Source organism: Schistocerca serialis, chromosome 2, assembly GCF_023864345.2.
Source record: "Schistocerca serialis cubense isolate TAMUIC-IGC-003099 chromosome 2, iqSchSeri2.2, whole genome shotgun sequence".
In the NCBI taxonomy this organism is placed as follows: Eukaryota; Metazoa; Arthropoda; class Insecta; order Orthoptera; family Acrididae; genus Schistocerca; species Schistocerca serialis.
The window spans coordinates 50,868,227-50,892,929 of record NC_064639.1 but is presented as its reverse complement, the minus strand read 5'-3'; the positions used below and the strand labels follow the sequence as shown (position 1 = coordinate 50,892,929).

The 24,703-nt window shown below is 40.1% G+C and overlaps 1 long non-coding RNA gene across 1 annotated transcript in view; it reads left to right on the top strand.

Annotated features, from left to right (window-relative positions):
• LOC126455443 (uncharacterized) overlaps window positions 1–23,224 on the top strand; it is a 28,751-nt gene extending 5,527 nt beyond the window's left edge. The window contains exons 2-4 of the long non-coding RNA XR_007585321.1: window positions 12,514–12,679; window positions 13,283–13,371; window positions 23,097–23,224. This is a non-coding gene — a long non-coding RNA (uncharacterized LOC126455443). The remainder of the gene's footprint in view (window positions 1–12,513; window positions 12,680–13,282; window positions 13,372–23,096) is intronic.
• The last annotated feature ends 1,479 nt before the right edge of the window (window positions 23,225–24,703 follow it).

Below are 24,703 nucleotides of genomic sequence, written 5' to 3'. Positions count from 1 at the left end.
ACATACTAGGAAACTAATAAGCTGTACAATGCAGTCAAGAATAAATTATAAACAAGCATCATCTTGTGCATCTAAGCACGCATCTCCACCTGACACCGATAGTAATTTGTTTGACAGGATAACAAAATGCTACTTATAATTCACCAAGAGTGTAAAAAAATGTTTTTCAGTTGTGTAGCTTTTGGACTGAATTGCAAAGGCAAGCCCTCGTATCTGCATGGCTTTGGCGGTAGTTCATTTGACACGATAAGAAAATGTTATTTACAGTTCTTCAAGATATTAAAATTCATCTGGAAATAGTAAACTGGGTAAAGAAACACACATTTTCGGTTCAGCTGACGCAGGGAGACCTCACACTTTGTCCACTAACAACAACACCAAAACATTAATATATTCGTTTGACGACACACAACTTTGTTGTGTAAGCAGTCTCAGAGACTCAATACATACATTATATCCTCTGACAATCAAACCAATATATTTTAGTGTGGCAATCCTTTTCATATTCAGGTAAAGATATTGAACACAATCAGTAGTAATAGTATAAGGCATTACTGTAGCATGTGAAGTACCAAACAATTCATGAAGATCATAAAAGCACTGGTGTTGTATACCTTTGAGAGAACAAACTTTCATAACTGACATAGATCAGAAGTGTAGTATATGACACAATAACAGGAACGAATCAGTGATTAAATGAATAACAGTAAGCTATATACACTTGAATATAAAATTCAACATTATGTGAATAGGAATACAAGCTCAGTGCTCAGTTAATGACTCAAAACACGAATTACCACAGATAATTACATAAGGGTGACAGGTTTCTTGAAGTGCTGTTGTAAATATGAAGTTTAGGCCGACCACACAGTGGCAAAGTTGTTCTATATAAATTCATTTTATGTTGTTACAGTACACAACCTATAGTAAAATACAAGTTTTTATCCAGAACATACGAAATATGTGACATATAGCATCACTGGATGACATATAGATTTGACCAAAGACGTGAATGGTGTCATATTTAAACAATATTACAATTAATCATAGATCCCAGTGTTGATATATACATAGTAATTGCAGTTGATTTAAATTATCAGTCAGAATTACAGGTCAACAAAAAAGGTAAAAGTTCATCCAATTTCTATATTACATACATAAGAAAATATGTGTGTGAGCATACATGCAACTCCTTCATATAGGTTATAAGGGATTTGAGCTCAAGGTATCACCATCAGTTCAGATTTCATAAATACTTTTTCCTACAAATTTAACCATTCAGTAGGGGGAAGTGATAATTAGAAGTAAATAATTATTATTACAGAACAGTTATTTCATTTTTCAAAAATCATAGTAATGTTTGCACGATGTTCATCGAATATAAAACTGCAAGTAGCATCACAAGGTCACCACCGTCAGATGTTGAATGTCAACTTGTCTGTGTATGTACAGTCAGGATTGTATAGAGTTATAATCTTATGGAATCAGAATCGTATTGTGTCAATCTTATGGAGTCACAATGGAGTCATAATCTTATGGAGTCAGAATGGTATGGAGTCAGAATCGTATGGCTATACAGTGTTAATCACAACAGCAAAATAAACACAACATTCAAAAGGCATATCTTATAAAGCAACCCATAATGACATAATTTACTCTAAGATGCAGCATAAAAATGATGTATCCTCGAACTGTACAGTAGTAACTGAAATAAATGATTTATTAACGGAAAATGAAGCAAATAACTTCTCTTGAGCTTCAGTGTTGATAATAATAAGAGAGAAAAAAAATCTTCCTCTTACAATCATTAACATGATAGAATCAGCACTGTATCACTGCTGTAGCAGAACCATAATAAAAAGTCCGAAATAAAATTGTTTAAATAGAAAGACACTAAAGTAGTGAAGTAACTTATTTTACAAATTTTGTTACAATAGGCATGAAAGGTAGCTCACCAGTTTGCATCAAGGCGTAAAAATACTACAAACTGAAAAGAAAAAGTTTCAAAGTACATAATATATTTTTATATACAAGTCATAGATCAATGTTTTTAACGCGACAGACAACTGCAACATTTGTATTGTTAGAATGTAGCTTGCTCGCTACGTACGTTATCCTCCGATCTGAAAATATTGTTTACTTCATACAAATGCACAGAGTTCTGTGTTCTTTTTTACTACTTCTGCAATAGGGGAAATTCACTTACGACCGTGTCATGCACAACAGAAATACCTTTCTCAATTCAGAGCCACTCATGCACAGTATCTCATATAAAATGAAGTCTGCAGTTGCACCACTATAATTCATGACCCACTTCACAAAATATGTACCCACAGAAAAAGTCATCTCATGTAATTTCCTCAAAAATAACACAGTGCTCTGTCTGGTAGAGGTAAAGCGAAATGTGCATTACAAATTACCACAAGGCACAAGAAGCTTCATTATATGTGCAAATTGTCTTCCTGAAGAAAAAAAAAAGGATTATCTCAGAACTTCAAAGCTAAGTCTACTCTTCTGTACCAAGATCTCAAAAGAGAGGTTCCAAACTAATGAGATAAGATAACAGTATTGAATTTCAATCAGATACTTCACCAGTAAACTCAGAATAATACCAGCTGAGTATAAATTGTTCACACATGGCTTACCATTCCATATTGTTATAGTGCAAACATAGATGCATAAAGATTGTCTGCTTTCATTGTGTTATCACTTTGTAACACTGTGCTTAGCAAATTCAAAGTCCTTTTCCAGAGACAACACAAATGATAGATAGCCTCTATTTATAAGAATTCCCTATTAAGTTGTTTGACAGAAAGAGATACATTAACAGATATACAGATCAGTCAAAGAGTATGAAACAGTGCTGAAAGCTACAGTAAGAAAATGTACAGCTACAGCTGGGGCATCTATGCTCACCACATCAAATGTTTCCCACAGTGAACCCTCTAGGCTACTCTTCTTTTTAAATTTTGATGTCGGTATATGATGAAGACTTCTTGATTTGTATGTACGTATGGTTTCAAGTTCCACAGTATTTGCAAGTGTGATTCGCCGTAAGCGAAAAGGACCTTCATACACCAAGAAAAACTTGCTACTTAAAGACTTTTGTTTATAACATAAACGATGCGAATTGAGCAGCACTTTCTTATCTCCATGTAAATTCCTCACGTTCAATCGTGGATTCTGGAGGTTCTTCATTTTTTCTGCGGGTTTCTTGATTTATTTCAAAGCTAAATTAATTATTTCACGGTGTATTAAAGGTCGTTGTGTAGAGAAGGCTACTAACTGTTTTACAAGATCTGCTGCTGGTTTATTCTTTAATACAAGGAGTGGAGCAAAGTTGTAGAATCAGTCGGTAGTTCGCTAACGATATTTTGAAAATCAGATAGTTGTAAATCCTAATTTTTTTCTGTTAGCAATACAATCTGCAAAGTTTACCTAATTCTTTCATAATGCCTTCTGAATGGTTACAATATGGTACAAAATGTGATACAAATACTGTTTTAATTCTTCCACGTCTCAGAATTTTTAGCTGTGTATTATAACGAAATTTTGAGCCATTATCAGAAATTACTTTGTGGTCACATCATACTTCTTTCAGAAAGTTCCTTACGAATGCTATAGAAATAGATTTTACAGTAGCTTTCCGTAGAGGTGTGAATGGTCCAAATTTAGAGGTAAGCTCAACAACTACAAAAACAATTGAATGAGAATGTTTAGATCTAGTAACAGGACCGAATATGTCAACAGCAGCTAATTCTCTTAGTTTCAAAGGAGTGATCGGAAATAGTGGTGTTGCGTGCATTTGAGACAGATGGTTCTGCCTTTTCGTATTTTGCCAAAATAGTACGAGTTCGCTTTTCCATAGTGTTGAAACAACATGGATCCTGAAATTTCTGAAAACATTCCTTAGCACCAAAGTGTGGTTAACTGGGGTGTGTGTACCAAATGAGTTGGTTGAGGTGTTCATCTGGGATGCACAGTATCCAAATAAGAGTGTCAGGACATCTACGTCTGAATAAAATGTTGTTACGTACAAAGTCGAAATGTTTTATCGCAGCATTTGATTTGTTTTGCCATTCTTCCTTTATGTCTTTCCAGATTGGATCCTTCTCCTGTTCATGAGCAATGTCACATAACGAAGATGAAATAAAGTTTTCAAGGCCATTTTTGCCATTTATAACAAACTAAAATTATTTTCTTTGCAATCTTCCTCATAACTCTGGCCTAAACCAACAGTTGCACGCGAAAGTGCGTGAGGAATAATGTTTTCTGAACCTGGAATGTATATCACAGTGAAACTGAATTCCTGAAGACACAAAGTCCAACGTCTTGAGCGATCATGATTTAGTTTAGCTGTCATAAGAAACTGGAGTTCCCGACGATAGTTATGTACCCTAGTGTGTTTATCTTGTAGAAAGTAACGTAATTTGTCAAATGCCCGAACTATGGATAATACTTCGAGCTCAGTGACAGAATAGTTCCGTTCGACTTTTGTTAAGACTGGACTGACAGTAGTTATACTTTTCTGTGTAAGAATTCTATTTGTACACCAAGACTGGATTTTGAACTGTCTGTGGAAAGGCAAAAATCAAGAGACAAAGTGTGACAAGTCAGAAATGTGATAATATGGATGAATTAAGCAATGCAGTTTACAGAGCATCATATTCAGTCTGGACGACGTCATCCCAGTCCCAAAGTGTATTTTTAACTGTGAGTTGACCTGTGAGGTGTAGATAAGTTCTTTAACCAGATGAAACTTGTATAAAAATTGATGAGACCTGAGAGTCCTCTACGTTCTCCTTTGTTTATAGGTACAGGCATTTCGTCAATTGCTTTCAGTTTTTCTGGATCTCTTGATATGCCTGTTGTAGAAATAATGTCGTCAAGAAATTTAATTTGGTTTTACCAAATTATGATTTTCCCAAACTGACTGTAATGCCATGCACAAGGAATGTCGCTAATGGTTCGCTCAGTTCCTGGTTGTGTTCTGTCCACGAATTTTCCGCAACCAAAATGTCGTTAACATATGTGGTGATCCTGTCTTTTAAATACTTACGTATGATAATATTCAGACCTCGGATAAATGCAGAAGATGAAACATTGGAACCAAATGGTAATTTCCAAAATTGGCAGTAATTTCTAAAAAGGAGAAAGGCCATATATCCCTTACATTCAGGATGTAATTCGATTTGCCAAAAGCAAGATTGTAAATCAAGGGAAGACATTACCTTCCCACCATGAAATTTCTGTAATAATTCGTTTAGTGATTGTGGTCAACCTGTTTCTTCTTGTATTATAGTGTTGATCAGTCTGTAATCGAGAACAAGTGTAACAGAAAAGTCGTTCTTTTAACAACGGGTTGTTGTATGTACTCATAGCGTGCTCAATTATTCCCTAATCTAACATCGATTATATTTCCTGCTTAAATTTTTCTCTATATGTTGACAGAATGTGGTAAAAAAAATTATTATGTTCTTTAAACATGAATTCATTAAGAAAATTTCGTATAGTTCCTGTATTGTGAGAAAAAATTCAGAATGTGACTATAAAATTTCTAATTATTCATGTGCGTCTGCCTCAGAGTCTACTTCATTTCTGAATACCGTCTTTTTAACTATCTGTTGTGTGGTAATAGATTGTTTAGCTTCACAATGAAATGTTGTTATGCCGTTCATGCAATCTTCAGACAAATTCAATGAGTGCTGAGTATCGAACCGAAAGAGAAAATGCAAACAGTTCATGTCTTCATCTTGCTTTGTCAACCATCCTTGAAATTTAAGAGTTACAGGTACCATATTTGTTTGTAACGTTACTTCAGCATCGCAAAAATTTGACATCGCTTTATATTCATGCAAAAGCTCTACACCCAAAATTGCTTATGTTGACAAAAGAGAAACTATGAGAAAATTTGCTGAAAACTTGTGGCCCAGACACATGACAACTAACGAAGTTTGATTACGCGTATCTACAGTCTTTCCTTGAATCACTCCCTTCAATTTAGTTCTTAGTAGATGAAAAGTTGGACAAACAGATGATTGAGCACGTTTACTAAACACTGGCCCACTAATCATATGAAGTGGGCTAATAGAATCAAGTGCAGGAAGAAGCGAAACGTTTCCTATTAAAATTTTTACGATAGAATTGACAAGTGTATTTTCACGCTCGGCATCTTCTCGTAACAAAGTGTGTCTGATGTCATAAAAACCTACAAAATTAATATGGTTCGTGTGCACACTGTCGGCAACTGCAAACTGTTCGTTTGCAGGCGTGGCTGCTGGTCATTCTTATCGTTTTGCCTGAAGTTCTTGCCTGGGTTGGGTGGTCTGATTTCTACAGTTGCACCACACACGGATTTTGAAGTCCTGCGATCACGGATATTTTAGTTTGATATCTCAGCATAATTATTTCATCTTCCGTAACTATTATTAATATTAGTGTCCCGTGGGCTCGTTGCCCTGATTTGTACAACCTGAGCACCATGTTCGGAATTAAAATTTCTGCGATCACGCCAATTTCAATTTACTCTGTCATTACCATAACGTATACGTTCATACGATCCACGAATTATATTCCTGTACTGACAATTCCGGCGGTCACGAGAATCGTTTGTACGGCAGGGCCTACGTGTCACATTGTGCCTATTTTCGTCCGGTCTCTCATCGTATCCTTCACGCAAATTGCATCTGCGTTTTCGGTTACGCTGCTGATGGTAATTTTTCCGGTATTGATTATTGTTGGCGGGCCGTTGTGGCCTAGCGGTTCTAGGCGCTTCAGTCCGGAACCGCGTGACCGCTACAGTCGCAGGTTCGAATCCTGCCTCAGGCATGGATGTGTGTGATATCCATACGTTAGTAAGGTTTAAGTAGTTCTAAGTTCTGGGGGACTGAGGACCTCAGATGTTAAGTCCCACAGTGTTCAGAGCCATTTGAACCATTTTTGATTATTGTTGCCTCTTTGTGATATGGCATTATTGTCAAATTCAAGTTCTTGCAAAGGAGCTCGAAAAGATTCCAAGTCATCCTTACAACGTCTGCCAAAACTATGTGGCACAATCTGATAGGTAATTTAGTCAGACAAATGCGGATTTATTCCGACGGCCTGTGCGGATTAGTTAAATGTCTGTTTATGCGCATAAAAATACTGCGCAGTAGTTGAGAAATTCGATTGTGCATAATTTAGCATCATGATATGTTTTGTTTCCCGCGATCTTGAGTTCTTTCAGACCAGTTAGCTGCCAAGAATGCCAGATAAAAATCACCGTACATGTGACATTCACGTGCAATCGATCTCATTCTTGTTGCAGGTTTTCCTTCGAGATAACTGCTGATGAATTCAAGTTTGTGGCCAATTGGCCATGTTGGGTGGTAAAGAATAGTCAAATCACTCCCTAGGGTGAATTTCATTGCTAGCATTGCGAAAAATCTGTGATAAAATGTTTGTAATCAAAAACATCGTTTTATGAATTGATGAGACTTTTCTCATTCCGTAACTCGCATTCAAGTCACTGTGACCTGCAAATATATCACGTCCACGAGAGAGTGATTAGCATTTCCAAAGTAGTGCGTGTACTGTGATTTCCAGTGTGATAATCATTGAAACTACTTGTAGCGTTATCACGACCGATAGTTTCTTCGGCATTGGCTAAGCTGTTACTGCATCTTTCTTACGTCACGTTTATTTTGCTGATTAATCGTCGTCTGACCTTCTTTGAAACGTTGCAGAAATTGAAGTTTGTTGTGGACTGGCAGGAGACCAACCCACTAGATTTAGAGGAAGCCGAAAGGCACGCGTTTTAGCTCACGCAGGCTGGCGTGAGGTCTGGAACACGACAAGGAAATTAGAACTTAGAAAAACGGACGTAGATGGTGGAATACTTAACTTTAATCCAGTAATGTTGAACATAGCTCTGTACATTATTTGCAATATCAATAGTAACTGAACATGGCGCCTTGCTAGGTCGTAGCAAATGACGTAGCTGAAGGCTATGCTAACTATCGTCTCGGCAAATAAGAGCGTAATTTGTCAGTGAAACATCGCTAGCAAAGTCGGCTGTACAACTGGGGCGAGTGCTAGGAAGTCTCTCTAGATCTGCCGTGTGGCGGCGCTCGGTCTGCAATCACTGATAGTGACGACACGCGGGTCCGACGTATACTGACGGACCGCGGCCGATTTAAAGGCTACCACCTAGCAAGTGGGGTGTCTGGCGGTGACACCACAAAGTTCTTCGGTAGAAGCAAACGGCACCGTCTGAGTATCCTCTGACCTTTCGTCTGAATCGTTGTTCTTTGCATCACTCTCACGGGTAATTCTTCGACACGCATTGCAACAGTCATCAACTGATTTTGCGTCTTTGAAACTTCAGTGTTAATCTGTAACTGTAATGATTTCATCTTTTGTACTAATCCATCTATTTGCAATTCTTGTTATGACGTCTGTTGTCTCAACTCCCCAACGTCAACAGACCATACGCGGTTAAGTCTGGACTCAAGATTATTAATATCAGACTTGAGTTAATAGCATACCTGAGTTTTTAACTGTTCCGATTTCTTCGAATTTACGATTTAAATTGTCGCTAATCTCACCTCGAAACAAATTGAAGTTCTATTCCTGTTTGCTACTAGATTCCTTGATCTTGTCATTTATCTCGTCACGAAAAAATTTGAACTTCTCTTCCTGTAGCTTGAAATTTTGTTCCTGTTTGTTAATCTCATCATTAAATTCTCTAATTTCCTTATTGGATTTTCTCAACCATTTATTATTAGATTTTCTCATCTCATCAAGTTGAGGTAGTATTAACTATGTAGCATGATTACTGAAACAGGGTACGATAATATTATTTTGCTCTGTAGAAGTAGAAGCAATACTCGAATCTGTCATAACAAAATCAGAATGTGCTACCGTGTTTTGACTACATGAACTGAGTGTTATTCCCTGCAGTTCGTCACGCATCACCAGCAAATAATTAATATAAACTCTGATCGTTGACTGTATTGTTCGTATGTTCCCTGACGTCATTATGCCAAGAAGAATATTCTACATTTGCCTCAAAATTTCCAACACTTCATTTGAAGCTACCTCTACAGCGGTGTTCATTGCTGCCTACGCTCTAGTATTCTTTGTCGTTGTAGCAATAAAGAATATAATACAAAATGTAAAACAACTATCTTACACAAAACCATTAACTTCACTGTTATAAAATTAATCCTGAACTAGGAAAATTGCTGAAATAAAGAGTTTTGAATTAATGTGAAGCAGTGCGCAAGCAACAAAAATGCTATGCAGCAACTACTGTCCTATTAGTATTGCATAAAATGTAAATGTAGTAGCAACACGAAGCATCTCTAACTGTGAAATTGTACTGTCAGGGTTGGCAGGTGAAACCCACTATTAATTGTTTTTAAGAACTTGTATATGTTTGTAATTATTCTTTGTTATGCTAAAAGACAGACAGAAGTATTGATGTTACATATGTGACAATAATACAATTATTATTGACAACAAAAGTAACAGAAATTGATTACTCTTCCTCAAGTATCTGACTGCGAGTTTTAAAATATTTTCTAACAACTCCTAACAACTGTTCTGCAATTCTGCTGTACGCAACGATCAACCTTCTTGATCTTGCCACTGGAACCACATGATCAGCAAAATTCTAGATATATTTCGACAGCAATACTGCAGTCCATGCAGAGGGCAATGCTTGGTCGTAATCACTGCAACAACTACGTCGATATTTTTTACAGGGAAATTAAATGATCGGGTGAAGTGTGATCAGCTAGCTTTAAACAGTGACCTCCACGTCCGCACGCGATCTGACGCCATCATGTGCGTGTGCCTCCGATACCAGCTGATCTGTCCGACTGTAGAAACAGTGTTATTGCAGCAGTTACACGTGACACATTGATCAAGGTTTCGGTACAACCAGCCTGTCGACTCGATGTGTACTCGGTGTTCACACTGAATAATTATAGGAAAAACTGTTTGTGTTTCTCTTTCATTTAGTGTATTATTTATAATTGTAAGGTGAATGTAATATATGCTATAAAGCCTTAAAATCCGTATATTCATCTTGGAACATCCTGTATTTCTGAAACACAAATCCAGGACGATTTTGACGCTGCAGACAGAAATTCGTTTACAATGATAGTTTTCAGTTACAGTTATTCACTCTTCAATCAACATTCATAAAATGCTGATGTGTCGTGTTTTACTTTACTCTATGTGTCCTGTGGCAGGGTTCCTCAAATTTTTCAGTTAGCGTTTTTGTTTTCGACCATACGCAGTTAGAAGCGGCCCCCACTCGGTGTTATAGAGGTTGTTAGTGTAAACTACGTATTGAAACAACCAATTTACTTGTCTCCAACCTGAAGACCCTCTTTGCTGAAACGCTGAGCTATTAAATTCGTCCGCGGAACATTTCACAAAAAGGTACTTTACCTAAATACTTAGTTAATACTTTATGATGAAAACAGTAGATTAAAATATCAACAACTGAAAGGAACAGTAAGAGGTGGGTAGCAAAATTAAAAAAGAATATGCTATTCAATAATTTGTCGTATGCTGACTACAACGAAGGATAGTTTACTGAAAGGTGGGAGGAGATAAATTTGATTTTAATGCGATGTATGTGGCTGCCTGTTCTCTCACGGACGAATGACCGTCCCTGATGGCGTAGTTGATACGAAAATTATGAGGAACACTATTTAATTCTACGCAAGTTCTTCAAGCTGAAAATCACATTGATTTAATATGGCTATCGAAAAACCTATAGACACATTAACTACTTGTGACAGAGCGATAATTTAATCCTGAAGTTAAATTCAGCATTGGAATCATTCTTCAGTTGGTAAACGCTCTCTGACCTAGCATAACAAATTGTAAATAGACATATTACAGCAAAATATCACATCGATGTCAAATACTTTAAAAACGATGTGTCTGCTAGTTTCTCGTCTGATCTAACCGTGTAGTAACATTTCCGTCTCTACTTATCACAGCAAACATCGTCGATAATTTGTTTTGCATTTTCCGATATTTATTTGACCCCAAACTTTTTATTCTCTGCTCACCCTTCATGATTTCGAATCAACAATTCCTAGTTGCTGCAACAGAAAATCAACTCAACCTTCCTAGGTGCTGCAATAGAAAATCAACTGAATCCTATCCAACTTTCTGGTGAGGGATGACTATATGTTATTTTATTCCAATACCTGTTCACGTAATTGTTAACACCCTCCTGTAACTCCGTACTCCAAATAATTCGTTTACACTCAGTCGTTCCTATGCTTCTGTACCACAATCTTCTTTCGAAACTCCCTTCAGACTTAAGTACTAATATTTGATAAAAGCGTAGAAGAAAGATTTCTTCTAGCGCGAGAATTTACCTTTAATATCTCCCTTCATCCTACGTTATATTGCTTCCTAATTAACATAACTCGTCCGCTTCCCCGAGAACTGAGATTTCGATTTTCGATGTTGTTCAACTTTGTCGAAACCTACTACGTTCTGCTCCTGTATTTTGTGCTAAATGTAGTGTGCAGAGAGAGATAATAGTTCGTGACAACAATATTTTACAGTTATTTAAAATCTACCTTATTATCAGCCAGAAGGGTATCTCGTTCATGAATCTTGGTAGTTTTGTCGTTTCCGCTTAGATTTCTAATGTTCTACAATTTTGTATTACGTTCTTCGCTGTAGCAAGGAGATACGTACCACACAACCTTGGCGATAACTTGCAACCCTCAGTTATATTCAAAATAAGTTGCTGATCTTCCACTTGTATTACACATAGTATTTTTGCATGTATAATATATTACTGCTCTGCCTCTCTACATTGATCGTCTCAGGATTTTATTCCACAACCCCAGACATACGTTGTCGAAGGCTTGTTCAGATACTGGACTCTCTCCAGTCATCCTTCCATTACTACCATCAATTGAGAGCTGCTTGTCTGCTATCTTGTATGTAAACTGGCACTTGATAACCATCATCCATTTTTTCCTTTTGTTTGTACATTATTATAACAGCCTACAAGGCTAAGACGTCAATAAGGTCGTATATTTGCTTCAGAATTAATCGCTATTGGCTTCTGAATTAATGTATTGGTAACGCTTTGTTTGGACTTCCTGCGTAGTACTAATAACCTTCTGGTCCTCACAATTTCCCATGATTTTACTTGTTTGTAAAGTGTATCATTCACTGTTGCTAATCTACCTAAACTCTCGCTATTTTTTGTTTAGATTTGCTGGATCACCTTTATCACTCGTACCACGTTTCTTCAACGCAGTGCCTGAATATGACAGTTCTTTAGAACTCTCAGGAGAAACTTCCGTATGTGTGTAACTGACTGAACAATAGTTTTCTTTTTATATGTTGTATCTGTGTCTTTCGGGTAACATTATCTAGACTAAAGAAGGAGAAAAGGACTGACGCTGTCTTTCAATACATGTACGATGACTGCAGTCACTACGAGTATGTGGTGTTCATGTGCTACGTATCTGTGGTGTTGAGGTGTGGCTGCAGAAACCCACATTACCCCGGTGCCCACATACGAGCGACGTTCATGGTGTGCATCACATGGACACCAGCCGTGGTGATATGAAACAAGCCGTGGTGGACCTCGTCAGCTCAGAAATCGCAACTAGAGTTTTGTGGCCACCATAGAAGACAACATGAGGTTTGTGCTTCAGCTTCCGCAGTTTAAACACTGCTACACATTTCCATATAATTTAGGATTGTTACGTTTACACCTTATGTGATGGGGAATTTCCTCTTCTTCTAAGAACTATTTTTAAGAATTTAGAGAACTTGTCACTAGCATTAACAGTAACAAAAAACTTTAATTGCCATTGAATACAACGCGTTTTTAAAGAAGTTTATCTTTTATCTTCATTGTTATTGTGATTTTCTCTTTATTAATTGTAAGTTGTAGCCTTCTATAGCCTGACAGAACTCATTGGTATAGGCGATAACATAATAATCTCTACCCAAGAGAAGGCTTTTACATGTAAAGAATAATTAATACTGAAAAATTGAAGCGTAGAGACGTTTAGTCATCTGAGCCAGTAACGCTCAGAACAGAAATATAAGTCCTGGAATCACACCACCTTATCACACCCGATGCTATCCCTAGTAATTCCCTAGCCTTCGTTATGATTTAAACGTCCAGCCATCTCTTTGATCAGGTATCAGACAGAACACTGCCCTTCCCGCTAGCCAGGTATATGTACTGTGTTGGTCCCGTCGGTGCTGACTGACTGGCACAGTTGCTGTGTTCCAGGGGTGGACAACTCGGCCTCTTCTGCCTGGTCTGCCTGCTGATCCTGCTCATCCTGCTCCTCCGCTTCTCTAAAAGGCTCCGGCAACAACGTGAGTTCGAGCAGTAGTGTTAGTTCCCTCCGTGGTATGAAGCATTTCGATTTTCATACATTCTGTGTGCTCGTTTCAAAATGTGAAATTACACGTAAAGCAGAAATAAACAGTAACACTGCAAAAATCATAAAACAAGAAATATTAGACACTTTTCGAATTAGCATTAATATTGCTTTGCGGACTCTGTGCAAATTTTTCTACTCTATCTTTAAAAATAAGCGATAGGCACGTAGAGAAAAATTATATACATTTTTATATTGGCAATGTGTCAAAGAAGGCGCCAGTTAAAAGCCCAAAGGAAACAGTGAACGGAAAGTTAGGGTCAAATTTATATGGCATTAATACGAACAGCACAAACCAGTACAGAGGGCGTCCACTGTAATTCTACCACACAGATTAAATTCGAGTGAGGCCTTGTCCCACGTTAATGCATATCTTGATTAGTTACACATCCCTAAGGTTTTCCATTCTTGCTGGTATGTATGGAACACGATGAATAAATGAATGAATAAATAACTGATTTGTAATTAAAGTAGCGTCAACCTCAAGGTCATTTCAGACGAAGGGCGAGCTCGTGTTGGATTACGATAGGGAAATAAATCTAGGGTGACCGTTTGGAATTAACTGTAACGAAACTCTGGATGCACGGAGAGGAAGAGGCCGTTCGTCCTGAACTGGAGTCAGTTCTCGTTCTGTGAAATCAAAAGACAAAGTTAAGGGCTTAACATGTGGGAGACTAGTAGATGCGAAAGAGTCCAAAGGAAATAGGAGGTGAATGGGATGTTTTACGGCACTCTTCATTATATCGAGACAGTACTTGGTTCCGACGGAACTAATCTCTGAAAAGCAGGCGTGTGCAGAATTTCCCGTCTGGGTTTCCTGCATTATACAGACCAATCGAACTGTGAATCGCCAATGCCTTGGTATCAGCGGTATAGTTATCTTTTCAGTTAAGCAGAGACACAACGGTCATGTATTCTCCATCTTGAACTATTTACAGTTATTTCAAAGTAATGCCCCAGACTTCTGCGACGTGACGGCCTGAGAACCTTCCGAAATTCTCTTTGTCAAATTATATACTTCCATTTACAATCTTACGTGATTCTAATTGCTTACCCGGAGTTTTACAAAGCTTGTGCGAAACTACCGATCTTTAATCACTATTCCACTGAGAAGATATTACAGAGAAATTCAATATGTACTCGAACCTTTCACATTCATGACTTACACGAAAATGTCTTAAAAGCCACAACTATTCTTGAGTGCCTTCTAAATTCGTGTGCCAATGCAGGGATCTGTTATCGAATAACACTTCATCCTTATTACGTTTCTGTATCCAGATCACAGATGACTGTTTTATGTGTCAATCTGCAGTGTTTCCTTACACTTAAATGTTTTATTTTCCTCGTTATATCTTTGACAAATTTCTAGGTTTTTATACATCATAATAGTATAGTGTCTCCGTTCTGCACTTTATCTGACTGCTTAATCATGTAAGAGAAATCGTAATGACGTTATATTTTTGTCAGGATAAATAAACAGAACTAACAAAATAAATTTCCTTATTAAACCTCGCCTCTTATTTAAGATGAAAAGATTTATTTTGTTTAAGTGACTTTTCCATCTGTGCCATAGTTTTATTTAAACGTCTTTCTTCATTTGTACATTATCTGCATAACTCTCTGTCAAGAAGAAGTAGTTCATGTAATGGGCAACACTAGTCTCGTAATTTGCGACGATCTTATTCTCCCTTCTTCGCCTGCTGAATCATCTATACTAGACGTTTATTCAGATGAACCAAAGCGCAAATTGGTTAGTGTAGAGCACTCAATGAACTATTCGAACTGTATATAATTGGTATTATCTAGTGATAGTATTACGATACGTCAAATTAAAGTTCAGCCGCCCAAGACTGCTACAGGAGCCTGAGGAAAGGATGTGACCGTGTTGGAGAACGATAAATCTATTACTATAAGGACGTCCCACCAGATAAATACATAAATATCGTAATTTTGGTGATCCTATTAACTTAAATGAATGGGTGTTTTCTCTTATTTCAATATTGTTATTGTTGTATTTTTATACTTCGTTCGCAAACAGCGGCATCAGGGGTTTATCTCTCAGAAATGCAGACTAGCTAGTGTGCTATGTAAAACTCTTAGAACTGATTTCGGAGTTTATTAAAGTTTTCGTCGAAAATTTGAACATCCGTCTACCTCCTCCTCCATCGTAAATGGGCCAAACAAACGAATCATCGACGTAGCGGAACCAAGTATTCAGTTTTCTTCTTTTTTTTTGTTTTTTTAAAGCCGTTTCAAATGCCTGCTCCTCGGATATTTCCGCAAAGAAATTCGTTATTAACAGGCTTACGGGGCTTCCATAGCCACGCCTTTAGTATGTTCATAGAACTCGTCGTTCCATTTGAATAAGGGTTCGTGATGCAAAATGAAAACAATTCTGCAATAACTGGAGGACAAAGTCCGATTTTGCTGTTAGAACATCTCATTGAGTGTAACGATAGTAAACAGCGATACCATATTAAAACCAACTAATGTGTCTCCTGCTAGACCACTATGCCGTTTAATTTACTGATAAAATTTGTCGAATTCGTGATGTAGAGGTTTATTTGGCCCGCTTATGGTTGTAACAATATTTTCAAGAACTCGGCAATCGAATAGGTGGGCGAAAAATCGGCATTCTCTATGTTCTTTATGCACCTCCGCAACTCATTAAGTCTTAGTCCTATCGCAACTGAATTGAAGAGATTTTTGCCAGCGCTCTGTTCGACAGAAGATTTGTTTATCAACCGCTTAACAGGGTAAGAACTTCATGAGTGGATGTTACATAAGTTTCCTAAACGTCTGCAGATCTAGTAGGTCGTTAAACTTACTGTGATTATCGGTCACATTCAAAACAATCGTCGCATTTCCGTTGTCAGCGAGCAGAATTAGAAAACTATCATCCGCATTCAGGCGTTTTATGGTGCTCCTCTCAACCACAGTTACATTTTTGGAGGCTTTACGCGAGCCAGTACTGTTACGGTTTCTACACTGGTTTCTTCAGGTGTCGGACGGGTCCGAAAGAACAGATACTATCTTCATATTGGTAAGGCTAACCGGCCAATGATCTTCAGTGCGGATGCACTCACATTGTTCAAACTCTTACGGGAATCGGTAGATTGACTTCCGCGACTAATGAGTATAGTGGGCAGGGGGCGCTACAAATGTAGTGTTTGGACAGCAAGTTGGAACTGTGGGTCTCACGGGGAGCGCACTGCCCTCGGTGTCGGCGATTGCTCAGTGGGATAGAGTGTTTGCCATGTAAGCAGAAGATTCTGGGTTCGAGTCCCGGTCAGGGCATACATTTTCAACTCCCCCTTTGATATTTATCAACCCCTGTATGCAGAAAATGGTCTGGATTTCACTGTCATTTCAGAAATATTTGTGGCCGAAGCCCTCATATTTCGTTGTTTTCGATCATTCGTTCCGTTGCTTCTGAAATGCGAATTAATTCTCTATGGTGTACGCCAGATGTCACTACAAATTCCTGCGCTACTTTCCCGATAACGTGTGATACACATCTCCACAGTGGTGCACAGTTGTGGGACAGTTCGGCTTCACAGTCGTGGCTTGTAACTCGCTTTGTGTTTACTTGTTGTGGGCACGCAACGACCGCACGACACACTGGAAATTCTGTGGTATTCACAGGTGCCGTTTTATCTGAAAGCGTTCTCTCCGTACACTTTTCTTGCCTCATTCATTTTCTGCTATGGCTGTCCTCCATCAGTCTTTTCGTGGAACGACTTTCAATGCGTTTCACGCGATCTTGCTTCCTTTTCACGTATTTAACTAATTCACGAGTGATTCTCCCGTACTTCCGTTACTTCTTCATGCTGCTGCTCCAGCTGACTTATACTCTCCGAATTTTGCGATGTTTGTTGCTGCGATTCTATTTCAGTTTTCTTCCCATGCTTTTGTACTGCAGGTAGCGCCTTCTTCCTTCGGCAAACTGCTTGTTTGAGTTGTCTCGCGCGTTTTTTTAGCGACTAGTGCTTCCTTCCTTGTTCCTAGCGCTTCAGTACGATCTACCTTGCGTCTTCCTTCGCGCCAGTTGCTATATGTTTTGATTCAGTTACTATCTGCCAAATTTTCCTTCTTTGGTCCTAGATATCACCTATATCTCTTCTTTAGTCTCTCTCGAACTTCCGTTTGTCCTCTTCTGGTTATTTTAAAATATTTTTACTTTCTTCACTGTCTCTCTATAATTTTTCTTCCACTCGTTTGAAAAATTCGAAAATTGTATTGATTTGCGTACTGTTTCCTTTCGCTAATCCTGATGTAGAAGCTCCTGAACTTACTTCACTATGTTGCTCTGTTGACGAACCCGACATCTCATTATTTCTCGCCGTTGCCTTTTTGATGCTAACTGCTGTTTCTACATGGTCTGAACCTGTTCTCCCTCCATCCTCACTTTCATCACATGCTGTGGCAATTCCTTGCACTCTGGTACTACCTTCTCGTCCTCGCATCCCCCAGTCATGAGTATATGGTCCCTTCTATATTCTTTATCATTCTGAATATATTCCTTCTTCCTGCCAATGCTTTCTCTCTTCTCTGGGCTCGATACCTTTTGTGCCAGACAATCTCTCCTCCTGTCCATTCTTGCGTAAGTGTGTCAACTAGTACCTCGATTCTGTATATGGTTTGTGCTATCAGACCCTTTGCCTCAGACCAGTTGGCTTACTGTGCCTCCTGCTGGTGCACCTGTTAGAGAAAATTGTACCGCACTGCATACAAGTAAGCCTCGCAGATGACATGCCGGAACACTAAAATTATAAAGTGTGTAGATGATATACCCACAGACCAATTTAATGAAACAAAATGCGGCACATAACAAAATAGAGATCCACTTTCCGAAATTCCTCTTATGGTTACTGCCGCCATGTTCGGAATTTTTCTTCACACTTGTTGGTTGACACACATAATTTTTTGACTCTCGCTCAGCTTCCCTGTGACCACTGATGGTGTCTCCTATGCGAGTGATTTTTGCTGGTACAAAATAGTTTTATTTCCTTGGAACAAAACGTCAAAACAAGAAAATTATGACAAAACTTTCTTTAATTTTGGGCAACTACAATCTCATCTTATTATCTTCATTACTTTCTTCTCCTCATTCACATCCATGCACTACTCTCGCATTGCCAGGCAGTGTGTCCTACTGTTGATATGTGCTGCAAACGTCCTGATTTGCGTGGTTACCTGCTGCACTGTGACTGGTCTGGCTGTACTGTGCGCATTTCGTACGACAAAGGTCATTGACTTCGTACGAGTTTCCTTTGAACTGGCTCAGATCTGGTAGGATATTTCTACAAGCGAACATGACGCGAAATGTCGGGCTTTCATCCATAATCGCTCCAGTAGAATGACACACTTGCAAAAAATATGCTCTCCAAAAGAAGAATGCTGGTACCAGCACTGTAAACAATGCCACACATGGTGCAGAAAACCACAGAGCAATATGTAGTGACTTGGCCAGACAGCCAAGCCACTGTAAGGTAGCCGAAAGGCACGCATTAAGCTCACACAGATTGGCGTGAGGTCTGGAACAGTTAAAGGAGTTATTCTATCAAGAAAAGAACGTAGTTCTTGGAATACTTAACTTTAATCCATAATTGGAGAACATCGCTCTTGTTAGACATTATTACACTGAATATAAACTGGTAATGGCGCCTTGCTAGGTCGTAGCAAATGACGTAGCTGAAGGCTAAGCTAACTATCGTCTCGGCAAATGAGAGCGTATTTGTCAGAGTAGCATCGCTAGCAAAGTCGGCTGTACAACTGGGGCGAGTGCTAGTAAGTCTCTCTAGACCGGCCGTGTGGTGGCGCTCGGTCTGCAATCACTGACAGTGGCTACACGCGGGTCCGACGTATACTAACGGACCGCGGCCGATTTAAAGGCTACCACCTAGCAAGTGTGGTGTCTGACGGTGACACCACACAATACACACAAAATTATTCACCTAAGGAAAGAAATACATGGGTCAGTAAATTCGCACTAGCCATTATAGTTATCACAAAACTAAAGGTTCATAATGAAATTGAATGGTAATTAATTCGAAAATTATTAGTGAGAAAATTAAATTTATTAAGCAAAACTCAATGCTGACAGAATGACTTCTATGCAAGATTCATTCAACAATAATGGCTTCACTTCGTCGCAAATGTACCGAAAAATTCTAGACCGTGACAGGGTCGCCAACTTATACGAAGTGTCTCTCAGGTGGGTAAGCCCGGGTCTCTCTATGAACCTCTGTTTCTCAGTAACTTTTATGGCACAGAGCCACCACGTTAGTGACACAACTAAAAAGATGAAACACAACAGATTATAATACAAATTATTATAAAATGTGGCTCTGTGTAATGATACTGTAGCTGATACGTTCTAGCTGCCCTTCACTTCATGTAACTGCATGCATCTAGAAACGACTAAATTCAACATTACACCACTGTCAACCCTCTCTCATAGTGTCACTGACCAGAGAGTGTATCATAATCAGAAAGATTAATTACGAGGGTCAGTCAAAAAGTAATGCCTCCTATTTTTTTTTCTACGTTTAATTGTCAGGAAATTTAAATGCAATTACATAGGTTGAAAACCACAACATTGAGGATCATTTTGTCATTTTTCAATGTAATCTCCACCCATCTCTACAGTTTTGGTCCATCTTTGAACAAGGGCATGTATCCCAGCACGGTAAAAATCACAGCTCTGCTTCCTAAGCCATTGACGCACGGATGTTTTGACGGCCTCCTCATCTTCAAAATGAATCCCACGATGAGCTTCTTTTAGTGGCCCGAACAGATGGAAGTCTGATGGTGCCAGGTCAGGGCTGTATGGGGGATGAGGCAAAACTTCCCATCCAATTTTGACAATCTCGTCAGAGGTGTGACGACTGGTGTGTGGTCTTGCATTGTCATGCAAAAGAAGAACATCTGCCATTGATTTTGTTGGGCGAACTCGCTGAAGACGTGCTTTAAGTTTGTTGAGGGTTGTGACGTATTGAACAGAATTTATTGTGCATCCCTGCTCCAAAAAATCAACCAGAATCACACCCTCTGTATCCCAGAAAACTGTTGCCATAACTTTTCCTGCCGATCGCACAGTTTTGAATTTTTTCTTCCTCGGCGAGCTTGTGTGACGCCACTCCATTGACTGCCTCTTTGATTCGGGTTCAAAAAAATGCACCCATGTTTCGTCCCCGGTCACAATTTTTTTCAGAAACTCATCTCCCTCCAAACGGAAGCGCTGCAAGTGTTGGGAGGCTATTGTTTTCCGTGCCTCTTTATTCTGATCGGTTAACATTCTTGGAACCCACCGTGCACAAACTTTTGAGTACCCCAATTGTTTAATAATCGTGATCACACTGCCTTTACTAAGAGAAATAATGCGACACACTTCATCTGCAGTCACCCGACGGTCACCACGAATGATGTCATCAACTTGCTGAATGTTGTGTGGAGTCACTGCACTCACCGGCCTGCCGCTCCGCTTTTCGTCAGTCAACGGTGTTTGCCCTTCAGCTTCCTTACAACGACGAACCCATCGTCTAACAGTGCTGACATCCACTGTCACAACACCAGACACCTTCTTCAGTCTTTCATGAATGCGTATGGGCGTTTCACCTTCTGCATTCAAGAATTCAATCACACAACGCTGTCTCAAACGAACATCGATGTCGGCCATCTTACAAACTTCTGCTGTGCTGCCACCTGTTGACACAGAAAGTTACTACTGCAGTGGATTGCAGAAGAAGGTTTGAGGAATGGCGCCAAATTCAAATTTTTCACTTAACTTAATTTCTTTAAATAGAAAAAAAATGGGAGGCATTACTTTTTGACCGACCCTCGTAAATGAAGAGCAAGAAAGATGGGTCGAAACGACTTGCCATCTTTCAGTGGTTTTATTTTTTTGCATTTTCCGATTCTGAGCGCCCCATATCCCATTCAGCTATAATTTCACACAATTTATTTTTGCTTGGAATGGAACCATAGCCAAAGAAAAATTAGCCATTCCTGTCAAGGGGCCAATCAATTGCATCCACCACAGCACACTGTCAGAGAGCTATCTCTGGTTTCAGTCACTTGGCCAGCCACCACACAATACAAAGCACATACACAGAGGCAGAAGATTGGCGGGCGTGCCACGGAAGTGCACGTGACCAGTCAGCGGTGGTCGACTGTGTGACGACAGTTCAGTAACCACTAACAGTGTAGACGACCCCAGTATGATGAAAACATCTGGTGTGGATTTTGCCGGTAGTATTACCGCCGAAGTCAGAGTACTGCCGAGGTAAGCACAGTGGCAGCGGCGTGCTTCAGGAAGAGTCTGTGGCTTGTCGGCGCGTCCGGGCTGGCTGGAGCTGGCATTGTAGAGCGGTACAGCGTGCTTAACGTCTGGTGTTGGTGCGCGGCTGCGTGGTACCGAGGTGCGAGCATTCTCATGTCTGAAAATGCGTGGCCACTTCTGTAGAGCACCTGTGAACGTCGTGGTACGTGTCGTACTAATACGTGTGGCTGATCACCCTTGCACTGCTTTTAGACTATAGCTGAATACATTGAATTTCTCTTCTCCAATGGCAGGTGTTTAGATCAGATCTACTGAACTGATAATGTAGGTTGCTGTGGGTAAGGAGTCAGAACTTCAGATTGAATGACAGTGGATATCTGAGCATCATATATCGTTCGCACTCAAGAGCTTTTGTTTGAATTGTTTTGTAATCAACTCAGATTCTGTAAGGGACTGCTGTGGACAGCGACTGTAGATTATGTTTCTTTCGAGTTAGAGTCCAACGAACTCGAGGCAGTACATGTCACCATACGATGTTAGTGGTGTTTGGGCGTGCCTATACATCAGTAAGACCGTATGGTGACAATTACTAGCTCAAGTGCAATGAAGAGGACTATTTACAGCCGAAATCTAGATATACAAGCGTAGATAAATGTAATGGAGTTTCAACTGATTGCTGTGTGCCTCTCCTTCCTTATTTCGTAATCGTCATCTGGTCACTGTTAGGGCCGTTGTTCGATTTATCTTCTAGTCACTGTCTGCTGACTTTAAGAGCTATTATCTAGTCCTTTCGTAATCATTATCTAGCCACTTGTAGACTGAGTGCGTCACCTTCGGCAGTGAGGAAGATCCGAGGATAATTCTATTTTAGGACAAGTGTGGAGGCAGTGAAACAAACGTTGTCTTTTGCTACAACATGTACTTTCGTACCAGTGGATGAAACTGTCAAAAAATGTAATTGGCAAGTGCACAGAGCTTAAAAGGTACGACGATAATGTACTGAATTGAGTTATTACGGAAGTGAATATTGTTGAGACTTGAACCACTCATTTTTTATTCAAATTAATTTATTAATGTTTTTCTTGGTTAAAGTTTTTTGTTATCGCAGATAACATGTCATCTATTAAAATTCTTATTTTCTAGAGATAGATAGTACCGTGAGCAACTGTACTTTTAATAGTGGACACATGGACAGGCAGTTAGTGCTTCTTGGAAAATGAAAATGTATGCTGTAATTGGTGGACAAATCCACCATCACTTCCATATTAAGCAGTTCTCTACGGCGATTCAATAAAAGGAAAACAGTTAATGAAGTGCTCTCCTCAGTGTACATTGTGTAGAGGCGTTCGCCGCCTGCGTCTCCGTTGTGTCCGCAGTGGCGGTGGGCTACGTGCCGGCGGTGGTGTGGCCGGCGGGCGTGTGGCTGGTGCGCCGCCCCCCGGCCGCCGCCCACCAGCCGGCGCAGCTGCAGCTGGTGGCCGTCCACCCCCACCTCCGTCCCCAGCCCGCGCCGCCGCCGGGCTGGCGGATACCGCAGCCGCAGCAGCCGCCGCCCTGGCCGGACCCGCCGCCGCCTTACGAGCACCCGCCGCCACCCCCGCCGCCCCCGCCACCTCCACCGCCTTCGGAGACCACACCGCGTCCCTCGGCGCCACCCATATCGCCACGCAGGGCGTAACATTGTGGTGGCCTGGACCTGGCTGTCGACTGCAAGTCCACTGTCACGAAACACCTTGAGATGTCTGTCTGTGATACTAGGACTATGGTTTCCTTGCACCTGATTCATGCACCTTAGATTAAAATACAGAGAATACATACGGCATTTTATATATATCCCGAAAATTGTTTCCTTGTTTGGCTCTCCAGTCTAGTACGAACTTACAATCAACTACCACAGCTGCCTCGCTGACGAGAGGCCTCTACGTCCTCATTAAGAACCACGTGAGTGGGGTGTTGCGAGACGTGCCGGCAGCAGGTGTGGCAGCCGACCGCAGGATGTTTCGGACGCCAGCTGTGAGAGAATTTGGTTGCGACCAAAACCGTGGGTACCCGAAACGTGGCTTACTGTATCTCCAAATTAATGCACGCACTGCCTTTTACACGTGTCATGATGTCAACTGCAACGTTAAGTTGATTTTACGTGAGTTGTCAGCTGTGGTTCCATGTGCTACCCCTCTCGTATATCCGACACTTTGCTTCAGCCTCTATAAGCCAGAAATAATTTCCTGAAAACGAAACACGTTATTACCCTGAAACTCTAAATGATTGCCTCCAGACTATGTATAAGAGTAATATTATCTTATGTTAATGAAGTGATGATCAAAGAAGAAGACACCTAATGTTTTATTATACCTGTCTGGTCAATCCATTAGTATGATGGGCCTACAAGCTTCACTCAAGCATACAACATTCAACTAAGAAACAAATTCAATTCGCATCAGTAAACTGCCTGACAAAACAAGTGAACAACCACAACACACGGAGGAATGTCAATACTAACTTCCTACAGGTACACAGCAACTATGGGTATGTAATGGAACTGAGTTGTAATTCTCTGTGATAGGTAGAATGGGTCAGAGAGGGCATTAGTGTTGTTACCTGGCCAGGCAGGATCTATAAGGGCGTCAATATCGTCAGTTGTTGGGTTATAACTGAAGTACATGAGAAAGATACATACTCGCCTGAGGCAGCGCCATTAGGATTTCACAGACCCTGAAAGGAGTCACGCCGTGGGTCTCCATTTCGCCAGCTGGTCGAATCGTACGTTACGCAGATGTTTTCGGCGTTCAGACAGTGCTGGTGGTCAGACGTTGCAGTGCGTGGGATCTCGAGGGCTGGCCTACTCCTCGGCACGGTTACAGGATCACCACGTTGTGCACCGAGCCTGTGGTAACCCAAACATATCTGCACGTGCCACCCGAGAACGAGTAGTGGGCTGCGTGCGAGGTTCTGCGCCGTCCCGCGCCGTTTCTCGGCGACCAGC